At 40.7% G+C, this 27,165-nt stretch overlaps 2 long non-coding RNA genes across 2 annotated transcripts; one reads left to right on the top strand and one right to left on the bottom strand.

Moving 5' to 3' along the window:
• Nucleotides 1-2,532, bottom strand: LOC127357396 (uncharacterized). The gene is made up of 3 exons (XR_007882248.1): nucleotides 2,375-2,532; nucleotides 1,805-1,898; nucleotides 1-203 (listed from the first exon to the last, which is right to left on the bottom strand). It is a non-coding gene; the product is annotated as an uncharacterized LOC127357396 (long non-coding RNA).
• LOC127357397 (uncharacterized) lies at nucleotides 2,521-24,767 on the top strand. The gene is made up of 3 exons (XR_007882249.1): nucleotides 2,521-2,603; nucleotides 15,923-15,998; nucleotides 16,269-24,767. It is a non-coding gene; the product is annotated as an uncharacterized LOC127357397 (long non-coding RNA).
• Nucleotides 24,768-27,165: the final 2,398 nt, after the last annotated feature.

The following is a 27,165-nucleotide window of genomic DNA, read 5'->3' as shown; positions in this document are numbered from 1 at the left end:
TTTTCTCCAAACACTTTACTTCTATCAATATTTATTACAAAAAAAGAAACACATTAACATCATCAAATCTCCTCCTCTGGTGCTCTGTGGTCAACCAATAATATTCAAATAGAAATGTCCATATCCAATGTCATCGATTACTGAAGGGCCCCGTCAGCCGTTATGACGTCTCCATCTTGTAACCATGTTTTTCCAGCTCAGCTCTGCAGGGAGGAAAAGGAAAATAGAAAGATCAAGTCAGTAGAGATGATTACAGGTGGGTGGTTGAGGCATAAGTACCCTCTGCTATTGATTGTGAGAACCATTAAGAGATGGGAGTGAAAAAATATATAAATATTGCATAATGCGTGCAGCTATGGATTTGATGATTACATATATATGGCAGCTGTGCCCTTTAACAATAATGATATCTTTAAGAAACAGCTTAATAGCATGGCTATCATAATTGGTCTAAATAAAACAATAGCATATTACTGTCTAAAGTGTGCTCAAATAAAAACAGACCAGCCACTTATGTACCACAGTTATTGATTATTCAATAAGTGAGTATGAGCCTTGAAAGCATGACTGATCTTACGATGATAACTTTGATGTGTAATGCATAGTTCTATTAAAAGAGTTACACTGTGAAACCTGAAATAGTTAAGGCACTTTTTATGTTTTCGAGACGTCTATGGCACAATTTCAGATACGTGTAAAACATGCAGCGGCCCACTGTAATTAACAACAACCTCAGCTATTGAAGAGGAGCTGCACAATGGCTGCAAAATAAGTTCAAAATTGCTCAACGCATTAATATTGATTAAAGAGTAATCTGCAAAAAGTATCTTATTAAAAAGGCATTTTGGTGTTGGAGGTTCCTGACCTACAATTAAAGCTGTGTATATTAAAGAAACCTTTCATCTTTAAAAAGAGGCCATATGCTTTGAACTGGATTTTAAATTTCGTGTTTTATTTGGCGTGTATTGAAGGAGGAAATATTATTTTTTTAAATATTAAAATTACCTGACTTTAAAATCCACATTGTTGGTAGAAATCAGTGATCGGTGAATCAAGCCTCTGGATCATAAATGTATCTGTATTGAGATGTTGACTGACGCTAAAATAATTTGTAACAGTAAATCCATAATGACGGCCCAAAAGATAAAACATTTTTGAACGCGTATACTGACTGAATTTATAAGAGCCATGTCCAGAACTATAGTTTTGGTTCCATAAAACAATTACAATACCATACAGAAGTACTGGCCTTAGTGTAACAGATCACAGAAATAACTTGTAAGCGGTCCTGTTGTGTTTAAAACTATTTAAATCAGCAGAATGCAACTACATATGTGGGAATATTTTGTATACTCCTGATTCTTAATAACAAACACACAAGATATAAAGTATTTCCAGACATATCCCCCTTGGTTTTATAGTACTACGTCACAGTACAGAAGTCTACATCAAAAACAGAAATCAAGGATCAATATCAGAAATCAAGGATCAATATCTTGCCACTCCATTAGTGTAGTGCAAATTATTGGAGGTAAGGAGGGTTTGTGTGTCACTAAAGGATGTGTTTATCTGTGGACACATGTTGGTTATTGTCAGCCTCATTTGGTATATGTCGAGTAATTAATCAAAGAGCTGTGCCTCTCATGTTTAATATTTCATGAGGATTTGACCTACAAGCATTAAATCAAGTATAAGAAATTAGTACACACCACGAATGACTTCAATAATCTATGGGAATAAACCACTGACAGCCTCAATGGGAGAGTAGCTCAACACTGTGTATTGTGTTGCATTGTTAGATTACCTGAGTTGATTTGAGAAATCATCTTCTACGTTGTCATCGTCCCAGTTGTCTTCCCAAACATGAGCATCTTCATCTTCATCCAGCCCCGTCCAATCTAGGCATTATAAAGTGGAACATCACCAACATTAGAAAACAAAATAGGGACCCCTCTATCAACAGCGTTATCTCTAGCTGTCGTAAAAGAAACATAAAAACCAACACAAACCCCGTGTAAACATCCTTTTAGCTACAGCTTGCTGTTTAGCTACCTGAACGGCTAACACTTTAACGTTAGGTTAGCATCAAACGTTAGCAAGGAAGCTAAAGTATACACGCTGGCATAATAACAGAGAGGTAAATATGAAGTTACAACAGCTGAGACATTAAAAGGCTAACAGTAATTAGCTTAGTTAGCTAGCTAAATGAGCCGTCTGTGGCGTGTTACCAGCGGGCTCACTAGCTAATGCTAACGCTAATATGGCCAAGCTAGCTGAGTCACCGTTGTAAGGCCCAGCACAGGCCTGAGTTACCGATGGACAGTAAAGAGACAACAGGAGCAGTATGACTTCAAATAGTATCTGCATTATTTACCCTCAGCTGGGAATTCTTCAAACTCATCATCCTCCTCCAGTAAACCCAGGTCCACGGTCTGTTTCTTGTCTGACATGTTGGCTGTGCTGCCGCTGTGTCGCTCTTTGTAAATGAATGGCTCTTAAACGCAGAACGGACTTGTGGGACGCTGACGTTGTTCAGGCGGGTAGAGATTGCGTAAAGTGCGCAGGAAGGCGCAGTCATCACCGTAGCTTAACAGCAAGGCAAGGTAAGGGACATTTTTTTTAATGCAGCACATTTCATTTCAAGTAAACGTATTGTGCTTTACATTAATATGCATGTGAAACATACAACAACAGACAGACAATCACACACATAGCCTACTAATCAACAGCTTGATAAAGTTTCCAAAGAGAGCATTGCAGTAGTCTAACTTTTTGAGATTAATACATGAAAAACTTCTCAGAATCAACTTGGGATATAAATCCTTTAAGTTTTTAAAGCCTTGTCAAGTTATAAATGACTGATTTTGAAGTTTGCTCTCTTTGAGTTTTAGGACTACAAGTATGTGAGTCTAATCTTTATTCAATTGTAAAATAATTCTGGACATCGTGTAGCTCATATCATCAATACAGTTTACTGTGGTCCACCTGCTTGTGGTGTCATGGTGCATGCTGTAGGCCTATGCTGTCTATCAAATAATATTAATTAATAGTAATAACTTTGTAAATAAAAAAAGAAAAGCTTTTCGTTAAAAGTGTTCACACCCATTTGTAGTTTTCAGTTCAATTCAATTTTATTATTATAGAGCCAAATCATAACAGAAGTTATCTCAGGACACTTATCATCATATAGAGCGGGTCGAGACCGTACTCCTTATAAAATTATTTGCAGAGACCCAACAACTCCCACCATGAGCACACACGTTTATCAGTAACAAAGTGGGTACTACTGTGAAAGTGGTGTAGTTGATGAAATGTTGTGGTTTATTGGGTGGAAGTGAATATTTCATACATAATTAAGTTGCTGATAATTCAACTTGCACAAATCTCAATGTAGAGCTCAACAGAGCCAGGGCTACTGTATGTGTTTTCTTGTTTCCGTGTTTCCAGCATGGACGGCTTTCAGTAACAGTTGTTCGACACATTGAAAATGTGGAGCAAATCTTAGATAATGCTTGCAAATATTTGGTAAAACAGAAACGTCTTTCTCTCTGCCCCTCTGAATTTGTCCCTGTATGTTTCACTCTCTCCCAGACACACACTCTCTCCTACACCACCACAAAAGCCTCGCACAGTCCCCTTTCCTCAAAACATATGCACACAAGTCAGTCAAATTTCAGCATAGATTTTTCATTTAAGAACAATTGCACATTGTAAGTCATGTGGCCTGCTCAAATAATGAAGCGGCAGCCACAGCTTAGGATGTATTTTAGATAAATGAGAGCACACATTTACCACAAAACCACACGTACCACAATGAAAATTGCTCTGCAGCTGTCATATGTTGACAGATGGAGCAAACCTCAACTTAGGCTCAACGTACTTATTCTATTTTCAAATTATTTTGTAATCATCCTAAGCCTTTACACATGACAATGCCACAACATTTCGGGGGAAAGGGGAACGAGACATGGAGAGAAAGTGCAGGAAGTAAATTCCACTGTGTTTAAATTGCCTTATTCCACTTAGATGTAGAAATGCATGCTTAAAACTACAGGATTTTAGCTGTAAAGGACCATTTAAAACAAGCTCCTGTCTGCACGCAAATTAGAATAAACTCTAAAAACATTTCTAAAGACTAAAAATACAGGTTTTTGAATGAAGGAATCCCTGTTATAAGCTTATTGGATATTTTTAAGGTAGCAACTAACAATCATTTTCATCACAGATTAATCTGCAGATCATTTTCCTTTAGTTCTTTAGTTATTAGCTGCTGTCGGGGGCCTCTAACAACATTTCTGACAACAAAATATGTTTGTGTCACTTTTAAAGAGACCATATGATTCAAATTACAAGTGCAATCAAATTTAATTAGGCTGCAAGCTATAAAATGGCAATGGAAGAGGCAGTTTCACTCACATCTTCAGTTAGAAAATGTATTTGATTTATGAATGATCACGCTTTCAGTTGGCCTCCCTTAAGTATAGCTGATCCTAGTACCTGCATCACTCATAGTCTCAGGTGCAGGTGAAGCCCTGGGAAGTGACTACAGTGTCTGCCCAGCATACCTGAGACTGCAGTTACACCACGCCTGGCGCCTGGAGTCTCTCTGCTTGGGTAAAATAGGAGGAGGTAGAGGTGGGGGGGGTGTCATAGCAGGGAGATACAACATGGCCACCGCAGACAGACTCCACCATAACTTGTGGATGAGTAGCAGCATCACATTTCTGTCCTTTCACAAACCCCTCTGGGAAAGGACAGGTCGGCAGCCGCTATAAGTACACTGAAAGAGACAGACAGAGGAAGACTCCAGCTGAAGCCTGTCCAGCCAGTCTGATGGTCTGGGCTCCCCCCACCCCCGCACCCCACGGCCTGGCTTCTTTATCACAGGCCCGACTCCTGATATGGCCTAGAGGCAGTGCACAGTGAGAGGTGGATGGATGGAAATGGGTGGAGATTTAAAGGGAGAAGAGAGAAGCGCATGTGTGTCACGAAATAATCCTGATCACCCCCTAGAGATAACAGACAAGACCTCTTCTTCTGAATGTCAGAGAAAGTGACATAGGAAGGTAGCTGGCTGTCTGCTTTGTCGTCTAGCTGTATATTCGCTGTACCTGTGGACACTTTGTCTAGACAACCCCCTCCCAACAATTATACTTTGCATTGTCATTTTCCCTCCCTCAAAATGGAGGCTTCCTACGGTGCCACTCGAAACTGAGCGCTTGCATGCCTTTTAGGGAAGTTTAGTTGTGTTTGAGCTTCTTTTTGTTGTCAAAGCTGTGAAAGTATTAAGACAAGAAAAAGGAATGGGATATATGAGCTTAAAGAAATGTCCTAAGACATACAAGAAAGTGATCATCGTGGATTAAGGGGACTTAACTAGCCAATTAATGAGGCAAATCCAAGAAAAAACATGTAAGCTTTGCTCCTAGGAAATCTGCAGTGAGAGCGATATGCTTCCAGGATATGTCTGTCAAGATCCTGTATTAAATTTAATCCCAGCCAGTCAGTAAGTCTACTCCATTGTGTGTTGTGTGGAAACCAAGTCTCTCTTTTCATATAAATACTTACATCCAGTAGAGAACAGTGGGTATTGATTATTTCAAGCAAAAACCAATGCAGTAGTACAATCAATTAAAATTTCCATTGGCATCAAATGAACTTAAAAAAAAGAGAAAGGATCTCTCCGTGTTTGTTTTGTTTTACAGAGTCTGGGGGTCTCATTCATTGAGATGTCTGTCATGACGAATTTAAGTTTCATATTTTCCTCCCTGTCCGTCTTGAAAAGCTCTGTCATCTTGGGCTTGAGGTACAGTTTGCCAAGAGGCTAATGGCCCTTTATGACAGTACAATCTGATGCCTGTCCAGGGTAGCCTCCAGGTAATCCTGTCCACCTCGGCGGCTTAGCCCTGCTCGGGCTTAAGTTGCATATTTTGTTTTTATCAGGACACTGCTGATAAATGCTATCAGCGAGGGAGAAATGAAATATGGGGGGTCTAGCTCCATTTTGCCTGAGCCCCTAGTTGAAATCTGGAGTTGAGGAACAATGACACCTCTATTGGTAGAGGCAGACTGTCTATAGGGTTGGAATAAACAGAATATTACTCCCAATATACTCATAATAGGTATTTGCTAATACTGTTTAAGATTGTTACCAACACTGAGTGGACACAAATTCCACTCACAGGCTTTGCAAACCTTTAAATTTAAAATTTCTTTGCATAAATGCATAATAATCACACCGCTCACAACACATTGAATCACAATTACAGCAGCTGTACTTTTAGACCTCCAAAATATCATTTAATAAAATTATAAAATTACATGCTAATTTATTTCCCGTAATGTGCGCTAATAGTGTACTACCTCTGTGTCCATGGTCCAATGCCATGGACCTATACTGTACGTGAAAAGCACTTACACACTCTTACCATAGGTGATAACCCCCTCTGTGAAAAGCACTCTTATTGGAAGTACCCATTATCTGCAAAGTCTATCCTCATGCTGACACTAAGTCATTAGCTTAAGCTGTCCTCTGTGTAAAATCGTTGTTAATTTCTTTGGCAATGGTGCATGGTGAATTGACACATATTTTCACTGACTGCTGCAAATAAATTACAGATAAATGAAGTAGGGAAACTCACAGCTATGAAGTATTGCACGTATATACAGGTATATTTAAATTACTCAACTGTGTGACGTGTCATAATTCCACTTGAAAAAAAATTTTGGCAGAAAAATAAAAGAAGAAATATGACGATCATTTTCTTTATTTACACCAAGAAGGTAAAATGATACGCGTTCTCTCTCCTTCATGCTTACTGAGCCTTTGCTAATTTTGGCCTGAAGTGCATCTATTGTGCTGTGACGTGTCCCAAGATCAGCGCCACAAAGGCACTTTGTGAGAGATGACACATGTCACATGTCGAAGAAGAAATGCTGGCTATACCTGGATTTCTAACCTTTTTGCTTTAAAACATGTTTCGCTCTCTCAGTGTGCCAAACAAACTTGTCTTTATATACTCCTTCAATTTCTTCGCTTGATATTTTAAGAGGATCATTACATATTGTTTGTTGCATCCATAGCTATCATCACCCATGTATCTCTTCTTCTCACATTTTTCTCCCTTTTCCTCTGCCCAGTCATTTTCTATTTCTCTATCTCACACAGAAACAGAAACACCTCCCTCTCTGTGTAGTTATAGTCATGGTATATCAAAGCATGCATGTCCCACACAGTGGGGGGTTTGGTGAATGAGTGACAAGACCTGCTCTGCTCTTCCCTGACACCTGTCAGAGCCTCATCTGTCATACGTGTGCAGAGATGGAAATGAGCAGGAGTGACACAACATGCCATAGGAGACGGTGACGGCTCATCTCTCGCTGCCGGCTTCTAAATCAGTTGCACAGCTCACAGCTCGTCTGCTGGCTGAGTAACAATAATTATCTACTCCGAGCTTTCAGATGAGCCTTATTTGTAATGCAGTGATGTCACACCACTTGGACCTTTGAGTTGAGATGCTGTGGACGTAGCATGAGAAAGGTGCACGATGTGTGTCTGTCTGCACATGTTTGATCATATTAAACTGCAAATGAGTTTGGAATTTATGCTGTCAGATATATCATACAAGCGTCTATATGCTTAGTGTGTCTGTCCAGTGTGTGACATTTCGGAGGATCTATTGACAGAAATGGAATATGGAATATAATATGCGTAACTATGTTTTCATTAGTGTATAATCACCTGAATGTAAGAATCGTTTTGGTTTCGTAACCTTAGAATGAACCATTTATATCTACAGATGCCACAGGTCACCTTCCACGGAGGCCGCCATGTTGAACCACCATATTTCTACAGCAGCCTAGAGCAGACAAACACTGGCTCAAGATTGAGCCATTCGCATTTTTTTGTGCGTTTTGCGGCCACCATAGTTTCTCTTTCGTGCTTGGAAGGGGAGGGTGAAACAAGGCGGTTGCAATCTGCTGCTACACTGCTGGATGCCACTAAATTGCACACACTGGTCCTTTAAAGCCAGACTATGTAACTTTTGAGTGGATAAATAACTGATTATTCCTGTTACAAATGAGAAGCAATAAAATGCACTATTGCTCAATTCAGCACACTCAGAGGTATTCCTGTTACAGCCTTAGTTGGCCTAATATGACCAGTAGCTTATGGTGGCTAATGTTAGCTAAATGTACGTATAAATATTGCTGCATATGGTTGACTGTGCTCTATTTCTCTATACTACTGTAGCATAAATAATCATTTAACATTTAGCATTACCCTATATTGTCATTTGTAGCCACAGTGGTGAGTGTTAAAATTACATCTCATTCATTTTAAAGAGTCTTGAATTTACATTGATGATACCCAGAGCACATTGATCCAGCTGCAACTGTAGTGTAATCCAACTCTTTTCATTGTTGATTTGCTATAATCGCTAACTAACTCTCCACAATTTGGTTGTGCCGAATTCCATGGGCTTAATCCCCAACATGTGGCCGTCCCTAGCCCCGGAAAAGTCTGTGATTGGTCTGATTGATAAATGAAGCCCTCCTTATGCTTTTGGGCGTCCGTTCGAAGGGGGCCTCTGTGGATCTGGACTATGTCCAGGAAACCTGGGACAGCCACTTATTAAGTAGTTAGACCTTCAAGACGGGGCAGCAGACAGGGACCGCTGGTGGTCACCTGGGCTTGGATTTAGCTTTGGCATCCCTCAACCATTGGTCAGGTCTGGAGGTCTGACTGCGGTTTCATGTTGTGAATGGGACACAATCCTCTCTTCTGCACTAAGGTCAAGGGTTATGTGTTTGTTCAGCCGAGTCAGGTAAAAAGATGTAATTATTAGCAACAACCTGAAAATAACTCTTTAATTTGCATGATAACAATCCAACTTTGTTCACAAAATAGGACAATATGAAGCCTAATTTTTTTAATTGAGCATTTTCATGTTGTTATTTGTATTGGAGAAGTTAATGATAAAACAGAGAGAAAGGTATGCAAGAGTAGGCATTGAACTCCCCCCTTTGGTTAAGTCATTACTGTTTCCTAATTGTTTCTTCTCCTTCAATGAATTCTTAAACAAAGATGCACAGTGTGTCTGTTCATCATTAACTTTACAAGTTTTGGGAAGAAAAAGATAAAATAAACACCTTAAATTAACCAGAGAGGAAAGGCTGCAATATACTCTACATATATGGAACAATTGTAGTGATTATTTAGTTTGATTCTCATTCACATAATAGTATAACAATATAGTAGAGAAGTAAGAAATGGTTAGGCACGTATGATTTATCATTTAAGCTACATTTTCTGTAAGGGGCATTAATGACACAGAATTAATCCTTACACCACAACAAAACACCACGGTTCCCACATACTTTGCCAGTCTGCATTTAATAGCCAGTGGTAAGAGTAAAAGTCAGTTTAGCACAGAAGTCCAAGCAGGCATAAAACCAAAAATGTTTGCTTGAGAATGGCCATGGGCGAGGCTTAAGCAACTTAGCCAATGATGTGGCACTCAGGATCAGAGCAGAGCACCCTGGGTAGAGCCCAGATGAAACACTAGGAGGTGAAAGGGAAAGTGGTGATTTGTCATTAAGACTTTTCAAAGAAAGGCCAATGCCAAGGGTCCAATTTATGCTTGTTATAATTTCACCCCAATCGAGCCCCCATGCACTGAAACACATTCTTCTTCCTCCAGGTATCCAAAGCACACCACACAAGTTGAAACTGGAAGTATGTGATTAAATGCAAAAATATCACTCACAATAGCAAACTTGTTTTTATAATGTTGCTATAAAGGTTCTACTTGGATTTTCAATTAATCATGCTGACAGAAATATTTTTAAACATTAATTGTTATAACCAGTCTCTGTTTAATGTGTTCAGCATCTTTTCAACAGCATCTACACTGATGTTTGTCATGCAATGTGTTTAGCAACTACCTCACACTGAATGTAATCTATTTTGGCTTTGAATCTGGGCTGTTTCTGGCCTCATTAATACTGAGAGAAGGTGAGGAAAGCCTTTTTCATTGTGACTGCCAGGTACAGTTTCTCTTGGCTTGTGTAGCATTTGTAAAACATGCTCTCATAAAACCAAAATCAAACGCTCCAATTCTTGAATGGGATGTTGGAAAATTATTTACAGGCAAATAAAAGTTGCGTGCGACCATGTAAAAAGCCGCCCAGTTTTGGAGTATGGTTCTGTTTAGCAGAAATCATTTTCACCCCGAAAATTTGGAAGCGTCGACTGTGATTTGCTGCAGACTCTTGTTAATCCCTTGCACACACTTGAAAGTTGATCATCTAAATTTAACACAGTAAGCAACTTCTGCAGACGACAACAAGCTGATTTTTTTTGTGTGTATACAGTTTATTGTTCGTGTTTAATAGTGTGCGAGATACATTACTGTTTTATTTAAAGAATTCAGAAGAAAACACGCTGCTCGATACCTTCCAGCACGCGCACACAGATGTGCATCATCACTGGTTGATTGTTGGTGACCTTGGCTGATTGAACTGGTAAAGGGCAGGCAGTTGTGCAGCTGGGGCCGACTGTCTGGCCTGGCCATGGCAGTGGGGAGCTAAGGGGAGGAATGGTAGCGTGACTGCGACAGACCGTTGAACAGCCATATCTTGACCCCAGCAGACACAGTCCCAAGTCTTCGCACTGTGCTGCACTTGTTTCCCTGGCAGAAACGGCCGAGACAAAAGAGCAAGGAACTTCCCCAGACCTTCATTTGGGGTGTTTGGACAACTCTAAGGCCCCCACAGTGCCCCCAGGGGCCTCTCAGCTGGCCTGGAGAGTGAGAGCGACCAAGAAATAAGGCAAAGCAGTGAACACTGAGCAATTACAAGGGGAAGTGTGTGTGTGTGTGTGTGTGTTGTGAGCTATGGGGTGATGAGGAATCTATGACATCATTGTTACAGGGAATTTATAAAACCCATTTGTCACATGTATAGCTGCAGTAATTCAGATTTCTAATTAGAATTGACCAAATAATGAACAGTAATTTACTCTGACAAAGCTGCTGTGTCTCCCTTTTTTGCATATTAATTGATGACATGAATTTAGAAGATAAATCTTGCTTTTGCTTTATTAGTTTGGGAAAAGCCTTCCTTTTTATTGACCGTGTCTATGACTTTTATGGACAAATAAAGTCTGTTTTACTCTATTATTATGACTCAAGTATATAGGAAGCATGCATAAAAATCTAATATTTGCGTAGTTTATGCAAGCAGGATGGTCATATCCAAAGTTTTATAGAACTATGACTCATGGTTTCTCCATTGCATGTTTATTTGTTTGTTTATTTGTTGGCCATATATTTTGGTAGATAATGACCCACCTCTGCGCACTGCATAAAGCAAAAGGGGAAACATTTGTAATGGCCAATGCATAGTTTATTTTTCCAGCAAAAGTAACGGCCAAAACAGTGAATAAAACAGACTGCTACTCCCTTGTGAACAGAAACAAAACCATCAGTCAAGGGAAACCAAAGTGAGCCTTGTCCCATGGATGTCTATAAGTGTTTATAATTATCCGCATATGGAGGGACAGAAAGAAAACAATTGTAAAGCTTTTGGTAAAGAGGCTGTTGTTGAGTCGAGATGTCGAGGCTTTAAAGAAGTAGTTGAAAGGGCGAGTCAAAAAGTCATCAAAAGAGGTTTTTAGTAAGGGGAGAGACAGAGAGGAGAAAGGTTTGGGTGTAGTTACATGAACGCAACTTGGCCTCGTTGGATGACAAATTGTCCGGCAGCGGGACAGGACGGTTCAGCCAGCTGGTTGGCCCCATTGGCGGGTTGATTGATGGTGTTGATGTTCTAAATCGGCCGCCAACACACCGAGTACAGGAATCGTAATAGCGCAGCTTTAGATTGGCCCTGGAGATAGCAGGAAGTGGATGGGGGGATGCAAGGAGGGGCGACTGCAGGGGAAAAAGGACAAGTTCCCATGCATATATACCGGGATATGAGATTTGAACTGCAGCTGTTGGTTTAAAGAGTCCTACAGTCCACAGAGTTAAAGTTAAAGAGGTGAACACTGTATTTGCTCAAAAAGGTTTAGGGTTAGGGAAACTTTATCATCTCCCTAACTGTTTAACCATCCTGTTACTAGTTGTACAAATGGCGTGTTGTATATTATATCACCTAAGCATCTGCCCTAGATCTTGCTTAGTCATTTCTCAACAATACATGCAGGGTCATCATTACTTAGACAAAAAAGCTTTGGGTCAAGGCGCAATCATTACTGTCAAAAAGAGGTCAAAGCCGGTGCTCTCATGTCCGCAATCGTCCGACCAACGCGTCCACAAGATGAGTATGGGGGAGGGGTGGTGGTAAAAAACGTACAACTTCCCACTAATTGTAACAGGAGCCCCTTTATCATAGTTACTGGCTCTCTGAATAACACACTGTACCTTTGATCAAGAGCAAGGCAGTCTGGGATTGTGTGGGAGGTTCTCAGATCCCGACACACGCAGAGGGGAAAGACGGGGCAGTTCGGGGTTACACTGGATCCTGTCCACAGTCGTTGCAGAAGATAATGAGATTTTAGATTTTCCTAAACGTTCAAATTGTGCCAAAGTAATTTTCAAGAAAGATTATGGTTCATTATTAGCAAAGAAGTTAATGGGACCCACCCACCTGCTTAGGAAAGATGGTTGGAGAGGATAACCTGGTCTTTTGATCCAGAATGAGTCATTTAATCAACATCAGTGTATTTGTTCTGTTATGTTTGTAATGCTAAACATTCAGTTAATCCACCCCCCCCAACCAAAAAAAAAAGTATTTGTAACCTCTAACTTCAAAGAATACTATACATGTTGACAGACCTAAAAGATTAAAATTCAGTGGCATTGTATTGTTTCCAGTTTCTTTTATAAGGCTGCAGATTCTATTTTCCCACTAGACACAAACACCATGTGCATGCAGGTGTTTTATAGTCATTTCCCAAAAAAATCCTCTCATGTAATAAAGTGCACACTTTTTAAATGCTTTTAACTCTGTGAAGAGATGATAAAGAGTTTAAAATGGTGTAACTTTGAGTTGACCTGTTCAGTGAAACACCTCTTCTCTTCCATTATGTGAACATCCATATCTGAGAATAATAAGTGTTAAAAAAATACCATACCTGGTAATATCACCAGTAAAACTGCACGCTGTACACAGCAGCAGTGTGAAGAGGTTAGTCCCCAGCTCTAATGAAATAAAATCCAGCTGATTCTAGTTAGTAATAGAATCATATGAAATTAAAAACTACAGCATCCTGAATCATTTCTGATTAGTTGACACTGATGGGTATAAAGGCTGGCAATGTTACTGAGCTTTAATTTTAGAAACGTTGTATGTTCATATTGACCTGTTCATTTTTTGAATGGGCCGGGAGAGTGCATTACTTTTAAATAAACGTGGGCTATCATCTGCAAAGAGGAGTTTAACACATAAAGTATTTTCACTTGCAGGGTAGGCTGCAGTTTTCAAACTATGAGCATGATGATATCTTTGTGATGATCCTCAAGTTTTTCTACTGAGTCTATTCATTAGCCTTTGTAAAGGGCCAGAGAATACAGAGTAGTTCTGGCTGGCTGGTTGGGGGAAGATAATGGGCGAGAAGCCAGGGAGTCGTCTGTAAGAGCTGTTGTTGAGCTGACGTTCTTCTGGCCTTGGGCCGCTTGCAGTGGCGTCTATGAACCAGTCCCATTGTTTACAGCCTTACATGCGCAGACATAGGCCTACACACACACAGACACACACAGACATAATGGCCCATCACGTGTGCTTGCACATACAGCAAGTGAATGCCTGGCACCAAGTCTGCACAGTAATTCAATAAAAATATAATTCTTAACTAAATGTGCAATGACCAGTGTTTGGCAAATTACTTTTAAATCCAATACATGCTACACAGTACTTGCTAAAAAGTAAACTAGCAAGTACTGTAAAACCGTTACTTTGCATGGATCCAATACTCCACACCCACATCGCATCCTCTGCATTTAACATGTATAGACATAGAGAATGAGAAATTGTGAATTCACAAAAGCTAGCTTACTGTTTGAGGATATTTGCTGACCATCAACAGCTAGCTTAAGCTGCAGCTTCCCTCACCATCCAACTCTGAACAAAACCCAGGTGATTCATGGATGTACGCAGCTTTACCAGTGGCACATATTTCCTCAGGCTAACGAGTCCTGGACCAGTGTCACTGACAAAATTATAGATCCCCTATGGAGTATTCTTGTAAACAAACAAAAGTTAAAAAAAACACAAATTAACTCCCTGCATTGTTTACATTCATGTTTACTTACTAGCTGTTAGCTCAAACCAAATCAAAGTTTTATTGTCATGTATAATCGTACACAGTACAACGTATCATGAAATTCATAGGTCTCCAGAACGAGTCGAACAAATTCAAATAAAACTGAAATATGAAACAGAACAAAAGTGAATGGTGGAACAATGAACAATATAGTCAGTAATGATTTTCAATGTTGAGTGTGGGTTTCAGAAAAAGGACCCATTAACTAGTGCATAACTGCAATATAAGGTGTCATGAGTATGACAGTGATGTATGGCAGGTGGATGTATTGTAAGTTATATGTGTGTGTAAAGTTACTGGTTAAGGACCAAAATAGCCTGAGGGAAGAAACTCCTCCTCATCCTCTGTCTTGGCCTTCAGGCAGCGGTAATGCCTCCCTGACCGCAACCAGAGAGGCAGAGAGAAGACTCTGTTGTTGGGGCGATTGAGGTCTTTAATGAATCTCTTGGCCCTCGTCCTCCACCTTCTGATGGGGCTGAGAGTTGACATCTGATGTTGGGTTCTGCCACCCTGTGCAGGGCCAGACAGTTTCTTTTAGTGCTGTTCCCATACCTGGTGGTGATGCTGCCAGTTAGGACACTCTCTATGGTGAAGGTTTTTAAAGTCAAGTCATCAAGGTGTCAGTGTGAGAGACCCATGATGAGACAGACATGGAGGTATCTGAAAGTGTCCACCCCTGTCCATCAGTCTCCCTCTTCCCTGCGTTTCTTGCCACATTGCGGCCACCTGTAGAACAATGGAACTGGGTAAAAACATTGCCAGTAATGGACTACTTGTAACAACATAGCTCTATAGGGCTGCTAGTCGGCAAAAACTCCACAGGGTACCTTTAACATTAACCTCCAATTAATTAACATTTACTGTCAGTATATTTCATTTCTTTATTTAAGTATCCACTCCCAGTACACTGTAAAACCAGATAAGTTCATTTAACTCTTTTTTAAAAATCTATTTTTAAGTAAAACAAACTCAATTTTGTAAGTTAGAAAAACATTTTTGATCAAATAGCTAGTAATTTTAATTGAGAATGACTTTTATTTCTACTGTGAAAACAAAATACATAATAAAAAGTTATTAATCAGGAATGATTCTGCAATCTTACAAAACTTAGTGTCACTTAAAATTACAAATAAAAGCAGCTTAATCAAGAATATTTTAACCTGAACAATTGAGTTTCCGTTACTTAAAAAAATGTATGTAATCAGTTTCAACAATTATTTTTAGTTAAATGAACTTACACTGTAACTAAGATGCTAAAGATTTTTATAGTTATATTTTTGCAACTCAAAGCTGCTTTTACTAGTAATTTTATTAGGCCAAAATCTGAGTTATCACATTGACAAACAAACAAAAGAATTAAGTGACACTGTCTGATCCATAGCACAACTCATACATGCACCTACACGCTGTCCTCCCTTTTGCAGAAGGCTTTGCAACCACCCAGTGTATGATCCACTCTCTGGACATGTGTGCAGAGGTGTAATTTTCACCCTTTCCTCCTGAATTAGGACACCCCCTACCACACACACACACACACACACACACACACACACCGTGGATTCTTGGATAATTTTGGTCACTTTTCACCCTTGGCAGACTAGTGCTGTACAAATGACAGACGCAGAGCAGGCCTTGCAGCTGTGTTTCTGAGCCCATACCCACCCCCTAAGAGGTACACACACACACACACACACACACACACACACACACACACACACACATGTTCACATGTTCACGCATACCACCTACTGGCACAGCAGTAGAAAAAAGAGAACTGTGGTTACCTCACTATTATGTTTTGTGACTATTGTGTGTGTGTGTGTGTGTGTGTTCATGTATGTGTGTGTTTGACTGTCTCTTTCTCCTTTATCTCGTTCTCCCCATGTCTCTCTCTCTCTCTCTCTGCCCCCTCCCTCTCCCGCTCTTGTCCTCCTCCTCTCAGATCCTTCTTCCTCGCCATGATTTCACAGACCTCCACTTACTCCATTGTGCTGAGAAACAAAAAATAAAAGAAACACAATCGCCTTGTCCTCTTTCTCATCTTAATAAGCAGCTCCAAGTTTGATAATTACACGTTCAGCCCGCCGCATGAGTTTCTATGCAGTGTTCACATCAGGGAGAAAGCCATTGACTCCGCTGTTGAGGGGAGCAACTATTAGGAATGACTGACAACTGTCCCCCTCCCCCTTTGGTCGTGGAGGCTGTAAAAGTGAGAACAGCGCCGATCAATTCTGTCTCCTCGTTAGGGAGTGTGTCCCTGAACACCACCATGTAACTATCGGAGCAGCCAGCGGACCACATACGTTGCAAGGCCCATAATCCATTCCATAACCTATCGCCATGTGCTGCCGATTAATGGGGTTTCTGCGGAGCAAGCGCCGAGGAGACGGCCAGACTGAGGGTTTTCTTCTGTGGCGGAAGCCAATCTGTTTAGGATTAGGGGAATAACTGGTGTGGCTGACACCGATGCATCCAACATGCAGGGCTAAGGAGGAGAGAAGAGAAGAGGAGAGAGAAAAGAGGAAGAAGTGCAGTGAATGTGTTGACAGGGAGTTGATTGTGTTTTGGCAGGGGTCTGGTCATTGGTGGTGGTTTGAATCTATAACTGGTGACTGTCTTGGGAGTCCAAAATCTGAGAGGCATCTGTGGTTGTTTAGTCCACTGCACTTTATTTATAGAAAGCATCTTCATTCCTGTAAGAAATTATGTTATGTTAATTTATATTTTGGCTGATTATTGCAACTTCCAGTTATTCATAACAGTTTTGGAGTATCATCTTATCCGAGATCATCAAAATAAAGGATACACTGTTCTCCTGTCTTCTGTTTCCAGACTGTTTGAAGCAGAGACATACCTTATCTGACTCCTCCACACAGAGAGGCCTTCTTTTGTGAACCAGTGGCCCACTCAGCCATTATGATGGCAATCTTGATGATTAAAGACCCGTGGAGCAAACTGGGCTACCTGTTGCCATGATGTCATGTCTAGTCTAGAGCCACTGCAATGATTAAGATTTAAGGCCATTAGAGAACTTTACTGGATGCTGTTTGTGGAAAAATATCAATTAGCTTTTGGCTACAAAAAAGCAGTTTATGTTTTGGATCTGATGTTCTGGCTCTTAGTGAATATTTAGGGGCACATATAGGTGCAAATGCTTTTTTTTCTTCTTTTGGAATAACTAATGTATAAGAAACAGCTGTTTCTTGAAACCACACTTTTGTATCCAGACTTGACGCAACCAATTATCACTCTTGGATTAAAAGAATCAGCTCTTCAACTCTTGGCTCATGGGTTATTGTTGGATGTCTGGGTTTGGATTAAATAGCAAAGTGCCATATTAATCTACCAACAGAGAGTTACAATTAGTTTGAGGAATTGGGTACATTTGAATTTATGAAGCCTATATTTCAACCATTTCCCAATAAAGTTTGCTGCCATTGCTGTCAAATTGATTGAAAACAGTAGTTACATAATTTTTTTTTAAGGAAGCTCTACGTGCAGCAGCTCTAAGACAACTACTGTTAAAGCTGCATTAATGCATATTTTTATGTTAACAACGGAAGAAGTGTTTACCTGTCTGTCTGCTTTTAGTGCAAACAAACAGAAAATGTTCCCCTTGCATCTAAGCAGCATTTTAAAGTATTTTAGCTCATTGCAGATGCGGCTTGCAGCTTTACTGTTTTGGTTTCAATCTCACAGCTTCCATCAACCACATTTCCTGTTTCAACAAAAATGCCTAGACTGACAAAGTCAGTTACCAGCTGATGAACACAGTGGCGCATTTAGCAGAGAAAGAGTTAAGCATAAGATGCAGATATTGCCCTCATGGATAGGTGGTGACCAAAACAGAGCTACAAGGATAGCGAATATTGGACTAGACTTAAGTCTTAAATGCAGTTCTAAATGAATGTTGCTCTGTAACTGCTGGATAGATAAACAGGTAACATTGCTAACATGTTTGCCATATCAATTTAATAAAGTGGAATTATGCCGGTGCTTTAACATAAAATTATTTCTACTCTGCATTAATGGATTATTAATAGTGACCACAGGTATCACTGGCATAATCTTTATCCCTATGGAGATTATATTGAAAGAAATGTCTTAATATTAGGAAATGTATTAGGTGTTGAAAAGCTGTAAAAGAACCTTGGACATCAAAAGAGCAATATTAGGTGAGGCAGTCAGTCCAGAAAGCATACAGCACACAACAATGCTAATTTGTTCACTTGTCTTTACTTCCTCGTAGTGCATCATGCAGATTATTGGCAACTATTAGTTACGATGCTTAATATTTACAACTTTTTGTTATTTGTTTGGAAATATACATGGATGCACAAGGTTAAAAACTGAGGGTGAGTCAAACACTGAAAGTGGAAAGTAGAGCGAGGAGGTTCAAGAGAAGATGCAGAGCAAACAACCATTTAGCAGAAAGGTTGTTACAGGTGTGTAGACACACACACACACACACACACACACACACACACACACACACACACACACACACACACACACACACGCCACTCTTTATGTTCAGAAACCCCTGTGATAACATATTGCTTGTTTCCTCACCTCACTGCACAGTCATATGGGTTCATAGGACCTGCTCAGCCTTCCTCTGCCCTCTATGATCACAGTTTGCCACAGCTTCACCTCCACCTCTGCAAACCACAGTGAGGGGCATCCATATGTATGGATGAACTGACAAACATAACACAAGGGATTATTTTTCTTTCCTCCTCTGTCTTTATTTTATTCATTCACCATACATCTTCCTCTCACATCTCTCTTTTCATCCCTCCCTCCTCCTCTTCAACCTTCTCACAGGTGGCTGAGCCCCAGCCTCACGCACATGGAAGCGGGCTCTTCTCATCGCCCGGGACCTCGGCCTCTGAAGCACTCCTCTGGGAGATTCCACCAGAGACCCAGGCTCGCAATGCAAATGTACAGCCACACTCGAAGTGAAAAATCTGAGAGACTGTGGCCCTTGGAACATTTTTTTTCACACAAGAGACACACGCAGTATGCAACACAGATACCTACGCACGCAACTTACTAACACCCAACAAAGCACTTGCCTTCTCCGTCCTCCCTTAGGGCAGTGTTGTTTTTGGCTTGGGCTGGGACATATGTCACTGGGGAGCATGTGTAGTGCCTGGTTAATTAGGGCTACCTCAAAGCACGCATAAAAACGGAGGCGATATTTATTAGGCAGCATTTTAGCTGCTTGTCATGAGTGCGTGTCGACGCTGTAAAACAAAGTTTGAATGAGTGAGTCAGAAAATGTTCTGTAACTAACCATTGCTACCTCGCTGCTCATGGAGAGATTGACATTTCAAGCTTCTTTGCTTCAATTCACAAATTCATCCTGGTGCCGTGCTCCGTATACACTCTCACGGAAGATGTATCCCTCTACCAGTAGTATTTATTTGTTGTAATCAAGTGGACAGAGCGATGTTTGTCCCCTAGTGCTTGCTGTACATGACTCCTCTTGCAGCAGAGGTACAACACTGTTACACACCAGAAGCGTCTGTTAATGTGTGATAATTTACGATGTCCATTTTGAGGTGGTTATGTAAAAGCAGACTTGTTTAATTTTGCACTGAAAGCTAATAAATCCCTGATGTAGTGTGAGTTAGTGTTACTGTAACTGTGATGAAAATTTGTAACACGCAGTCAGTGTTGATACACGTCAGAAGTGAAAACAAATTTAGTATCAATGTGTGCTGAAATTATATATTCCTCTTCACATACTCACTTCTTCAGAAGGGTAAGAGTGTGCGGTTGGCAACAGTATAGACAGGTTTCCTGTTTACAGTCCAGGATGTGCACACAGCAGAGGGGTGGAAAAACATTGCCACAATGCCATGATTGCTTATATATGGACATTTTCAGTATATAAAAATCGACTCTCTGGAATCTTGTAAAATTACTGTTCAGCAATCATCCTCCCTTCTCCTTCCACTTTTTTTTTTAACACTGATAGTCATCTGTTGGTTCCAGCTAATGTTATCTAATATGAGCCATGAAACTCCAGGGAGCTAGTAGCAGTGATAATCTTAGTTGAGACTACACAAACCTAGCTCTTGCAAGTAGTAAGTATTACTGTAACTGATAATGGGTAGCACAGATTAAAAGCACAGAATACCCTCCATAAGTAATGTTAACATAGGTAACATGCTGGGTGCCATGCCATTAGTCTGAAACCGTAAAATAACTGAAAACCTTTTTTTCTTAGGTAAATACCTGGTTCATGTAAATGACCAGAGCCATCACACTTCGAGCTTGATGACGGCTATACAGGAATCTACAGTATGGGTGACGTCACAGAGACTACGTCCATTCTTAATTATACCGTCTACGGGAATCAACAACCTGCGTAAGTAACTTTACTGATGTTTCCAACGTACATATTTATTTTAACCCAAACCATGATCTTTTCCTAAACCTAACCAAACTGAGACCCTTTCACAACGGTAACCACATATTTGTTATTGTTACCATGACAACAAAGGTCAACTGACTTTGTCCTTCCCGCACGTCCAAAACTCCAGGGAGGGTGTGTATTTTCTGGAAAAACAGGCTTTTGGAGCAGTGGGCTTTTGTTAACAGGATCGGACAAATGGGCTTTCGGTCTGGCGGGACATTTTTTCGAACTATGGGGGTCTCGGAATAATGGGTCGTTGTCAAAACATTAAGCAGTCCCCTCCTGCTATTATTAGCATGTGTACAAAATCCTACTGTTTACTTCCACAATATGTATGTATTAGACATCTAGAGTGTGTATGGGCAAAGCAAAGCTTACCTATAAGAAACTCCTTTCACACCTTTTAGACAATTACAAACTCATGACACAGGGTTAAACAGAACATTTCCTATAATAAAAAACTCCAAGATCCACTATTTTGATGGAAATTTTTCTTTTTTATTGTTTTTTAGCTGATGTAAAACCCAAGAGTATTATTCACTTTTAATTGTCTTTCCTTCTAAAGTGGAATTCCAAAAAGAAGTAGTCCATCTGAGGAAAAACCAACATCTGCCACTTTTTTCAGACCCTTCAATGTGACATTGATGCAGCCTGTCACGCACAAACTCTTTGTCACCTGTTTGTCTTCCTCCAGCGAACACAAAGACTATTGTTTTTGGTTGTGTTTGGAGTATTTTGGCCACTTCACACCTGTCATTCACATCTATCCCAGCCTGTACATTCAGCAGCGTGAAGGGAGGGTCATTTTTTTTCTTCTCTGAACTGCTCTCATTTTCCCAGTGAATGGATAAATATGTGATTGTCCAATTTATACAAAAGACCAACTACCTAATAATTGTTCCCACAAAGACAGATTCATGGACAGCCACAGATGTGTCCTTCCCATGAATGACTTTGACGTTAAGCTGAGAGTAGATTGTTGTACTAAATGCAGTCATATCATAGCTGAATTGTTTGTTTTTTCCCACTATATTGCATGTCTACAAAAGCTCCTATAACACTGTAGTGTGACCTGGTTGATTCAAGGGTTTTGGTTTCATGATTCTTGGCCTGGAGGAGAGTGGGTTGTGGTTAGGAGTGAGGGTGCCAACAGAGGCCATGTGATAGGCATTACCTCAGAGCGAGGGTCCATGGAGATGATTATACTTTAAGAGCTTTTTAATGCTCATTAACACTTATGGCTCCTCTCAGGCCTGGGATTAAATCCTACTTCTCCCTTTTGCTGACATGAAGCTGTACCAGGAATATAGGGGATTAAAACAGTGCACAAAGAAAAACATGTATCAAAAAGGAAATAATGTGTTACATTTAAATGGAATTCTTCAGAAATTCCTCTGAGGTTTTGATACATAAGTAAGTGTTTGTATCATTCTGACACACCTGAGTGCCACAATATCTAGATATTATCCAGACCCTCTTAAGCCTCCATAAACATTGAGTTAGTATGCTGCTACTGGCATTTATATAAAACCACTTAAATACTCAACACACATTACATTGCACATTAAGCACAATTTGTCACAGAAAGACTGAAAGCAGAGCATTCCCTAAGAGCTGTAAACATATTTTTTCATGACATTACACTCAAGTTTACCACATCTTTTCCAAAGTTTTAAGCAGAAGATGGAGATGCATCATGGACATGATGTTCCGGTCATTTTTCTGCAAATTACAATAGTCTGTTGTTACCAGGATTAGAGGAAAATATCAAACTTGCTGAGTGTTGTTAGGGACATGCAGTAATTGTTAATACAGTACTGTTGTAATATACTTATAATGATAAGGTATTTTCCACCTTGCGTGCATGCATAAATGCGATTATGGTGAGAGCAGCATGATCACCTACTAAAATTAAACATAGTTCTATTACACTATTTAATTTTATGAGCCACCATTCAATGTTTTTCTCCAGTTTTCTCCATTCCATTTTAACTTCATACCTCCTTGGCTCTGGTAATTTAGCATAAAAAAATAATTAATGATGGCCACATGCTTCACTGAAGAAACATTAGAAAGATGGAAAGAAAGCTCTATGCTTGTCACTAACTCTAACAGGGAGTTGTTGAAATTAAGGACATAATTTCTGGTAGACGTGTTACATATATAAATATGATTCTTCATGCCATTCTCCTTGCTAAAACCTCAAAATTTTTCCCTCAGTTTTACAGCAGTAGCCTTGTTGGTTTTTCTAGTGGCATGATTTGGCCTTCACAGATTGGTTTTAGGATACAAAATGGGGCCAGTAAATTCTGCCAGACCGTAAGAACTTGAGACTTAGGTCTTCACCAAACCATAGCACTGACCCAGACGCTAATCACGGGTTGCTAAACCAAGTCATGATAGCTGGTGTATTTATGAACGTGCAAAATCAACAGGGGGACTAAGTGAAAATAGTTGGTTACCATCTACTTCCTCTGCCCCATTTTTATTATCCAACACAGAGATTAATTTTGTCAGCTGTCAGTGATGCCTTATGTTTGATGGCGTATCAGGTGTAGCTTATGACGCATCACTCATGTTACTTGATACCTGAACTAAGACAGAGCTAGGAGTATTCTCAATTAATTTGATAGCAGAAGATTCTTTAAAACCACAAAGATTTCCAACTTAAAGGAAACAGTTCAACATTTTAGAAAATGCGCTTTTTTACTTTCATTCCAAGAGAGAGATCAGAAGACTGATATCAGACTGTCTTGTCTTTCTGTTAGGTTTGGAGTTGGTGTTAGATCGTGTTTACCTAGCTTTGCATAAAGTCTGGAAGCGGGAGAAACAGCAAGACTCTGTCCCTCCAAAGGTCTCTTATTTACATAATATATCTTGTTTGTTTCATTCTTTACGTACCATCTTTACATAAGCAACAATTTTTATATATGCATAACTATGTTTTCATTAGTCATTAAACAAGAATCACTGTGCTTTTGGATTATTTTTGGGGAGGAAGCGAGGGAGTTGCAATCTGCAATTACACCGCTAGGTGCCACTAAATCCTACACACTGGATCTTTAAATGTACAATGATACAGGACATGAAATTAATACATCTTCTCAGGGCACTCTTGGAAAGATAAGTGTGATTCCCAAAATTGTACTCATTTAATATACTGCTAACTACAAAGACTTAAACCTGACTTCTGTGCGAAGAACTCTGAAACAACATTACAGGATCTTCCATCATCAGTAAGTTTGGTTTATGTGATTAATACTTCTGGGGTTTCCATCAAACAGTGGTTTACTTTATATTTATGCAACCTCTCTGTGAATTGCAAGGGTCTTGCAAAACTCCCTCCAGTCTTGATTAATTTGATTAATTGATAACACAGCAGAGTTGAAGCTTGCTGCAGAAGATTTATTCAACACTAAGGTCTAACATATTGAAAAGCAGAGGCTGAAAAATGGCAAAGGGACACATTGGTTTGTTTTGGCTTGGGAACCTTGTTCCACTCTACGAAATGGGTTTGCAGACTACTGGTGTGGAGCCGCTCTCTTTTATTTGACTATGTGCCTCACTGTGAGAAAGGAAAAAATGGCTTTGTATAATCACCAACCAGCCATATGGCCCCAAAAAAAGGAAAAAAATGTTGGCAACTGTTTTTTGTGCAGAACATTAAAAAGAGAGCAAGAGAGAGAGGGGCAGAGGGAGACGTTTCTGACCGCAACTCATAAACCGCACTTTATTTAGACTGGCGTGCACCCATTATTTGTTCACAGGGGCTTTCAGTCAGTCTGAGGGAAATATGTTCCAGCATCTGGGGAGAGGAGAGGGAGGGAGAGGGGGATGATGGAGGAGGGAGAGAGAGAGAGAGAGAGAGGAGGTAGGATGAACTCTTGCCAGGTGTCGGCTGTTGCCATGGCGTTCCATCAGGCGACTCCATTGCGGCTCGGCGGGCTCATCAGAGACTGAATGCCAATGGGAGGGCGTTTGCACCGTGGAGAAACCGAAAGTGGCTCTAAAGCACAGGGCTCAAACTAGCCCCCCCACCCCACCCCACCCCCCTAGCTACCACCCACCCCAGCCTACGGGAATGTATAGAATGTGACCTGTTTGTGTGATGCATGATTGACAGGGAGAGTCTATATAATGCACTCAAGTCTGGCTTTCTCGGTTAAGTGTGTCACTGTGAGCGTTTTCTGTGACATATTGAGGACAGTTAGGTCTAAAATACAGCCTGATAATGCCCGTTAGGCTGGTGAACAGATAGATTTGCATGTTTTTTTTTTTTTTTTTTGCATGCAACCCCAGACCTTATCAGGCTGTACGGGTTGGGATTCTTCAGAACGATATGCTCCAGCTGCAGCCACGGCAGGAATTAGGCTGTCATTTTTACATGCACAATGCATAATTTGCTTCAAATCCCAAATATCAGTGACATTTTGTCTTAACCACTCTCATGCTGCTATGTTATGAATGGTTTACATTATCATCTTCTCTACTACCACATGGTTCCTAGCAGTTTTTTGATGTTCATGAATATTGTGTGGCATTGTTGCAAATGTCACCATCATCATCATCATTGATACACAAAACAGCTCTATCTCTATTCACCTATATTCCTGCTCAGCAGCAACTGTACATATTCACAAACTGAATAGGCCTCGCTCGCTGCAACTCTTAGCAACTGTTGCTATGTGTAACATTGTTGAACTCCACCTCTCGCTCGCTCTTCAAACGCGAATGACTAATCCATCACGGAGCACACTGAAAGCTCTTGGTGAGGCCTCTGGAGCTGCTTGACGCCCCCCGTGACCCTCTCCTGGATGTTTCCTCATTACTTTATAATGTATTCACGCTTATGCTTCCATGGCGCTCGCCCTGGCCTCGTAATGGGAGGAAGCAGTGAGCTGTTCCAATGCATACGAGCCCGGCACAATTTGCACTTCATTTTATTAACAAAAAACAGCCAGCCCAGCTTCTGGCGGTGCCTTGCCAAAGCTCACCAGGCTCCAATGTGCACTGCCGACAAAAATTTCCTGCAATGTGACGACAGGATAGAGTCTCTCAGCATCAGTGGGGTACCTCCGCTGGCCCCCGGGAGATGCTGTCATTATGCGTGTTTGCAATCATGGGAGCTGAATACCTTGGCTGGAAGTGAGGGAGAGGACTGACTGAGGCAGAGGGAGAGGGGGAAAGAGATTGAGAGGGAGAGAGAGGAGAGAATGAATGTTTCGGCTCCTCGGCGGTGTTTTGAGCTTTCTGAAATGCATGTGCTATCATAGCAATGTTGTGTTTACCACAGCAGGAGGCAAACACAGAGTCACAGTGGAGAGGCGCGGAAACGCCAGACACAGTAAAATGAGCAAAATACATACATTAGGACTCTCTGTATTCACTACACACAAGCCGAGCTGAGGGGGAAAAACTCATTTCAATATAAATGGATGACAAGCAGGGAGTGTGTCTTTATATCAGCTTTTGAACATCTCTATTTTTTTGCTCGCCCCATGGAAATATCCAGCAGAAGCTCTGGGACGAGTTTTGCTGGGAAGTCAGGATGTCAATGTTAATTTTCTTCCCGTTGCTAAGGAGACTCTCTCTCACAGAGGCCTCGGTTCCCTCCCCCATGGTCACCGTGCTTTCAGTCAAAGAATCCTTTTCTGTTTCCAGTCTTCTCCGTTGTGCAATCAGACATTGAGGAACATCTCTGCATCAGGCAGCTCCGTGGACCGGGAGTACCCCAACATCTGGCGGCTGTATTGATTTCCAGTTTGGGATGGGGGTGGGGGGTGATGTCTCTCGGCTATTCAGAGCAGCTACTGTAGCACACAGCCAATCTTCTGCTGTGATTGTCATACCAGTGTTTTGATGGCAGGGTGCAGTAGCCGCATGCCTTACACTGGAGTAATACAAGCAAGCACTTTAATATATCAATACCATACCCCCCTTTGCGCCAGGACACTTAGCTAGTAGCCACATCAAGGGGAAATTGCTAATGTGAGGACAAGTTGGAAGGAAAGCCTCGTAAACACTGACCATTTTAGTCTGTCAGTACCTAGTCAGAAGTGGAAATCACTGAAACAAATAGCTGTTGTGTGGCTGCCACAAAATGATCCCTCTCAGCCTCCATAGTCACCTTTCTGACTGACACCTAGTGCTAGTTATCATGTAACACATCAGGAGTATAAGGGGGTTTAGATGATGTGCTGTATGGCTTGCATGCACAGCCAGGCGTAAAGCCCTTTTCACCTTACTGAGCTTGTTGCATCCCTGCGACTGCACAGAAACTACAGCTCGGGTCATTCAATTATCTCTGGCTCTGCCATCACAGTCTAAACTGCCTTGTCCGTGAAATATTTTCACATTTTTGAGTCAAAATCAATCAATCATAAGAGGAGTTAGGGTTTGGATGGGGATAGTA

The sequence above is a fragment of the Dicentrarchus labrax genome, unplaced genomic scaffold (genome assembly GCF_905237075.1).
Source record: "Dicentrarchus labrax unplaced genomic scaffold, dlabrax2021, whole genome shotgun sequence".
NCBI classification, from domain to species: Eukaryota; Metazoa; Chordata; class Actinopteri; family Moronidae; genus Dicentrarchus; species Dicentrarchus labrax.
The sequence above is the reverse complement of the archived record's forward strand: the minus strand, read 5'-3'. Positions and strand labels throughout refer to the sequence as shown.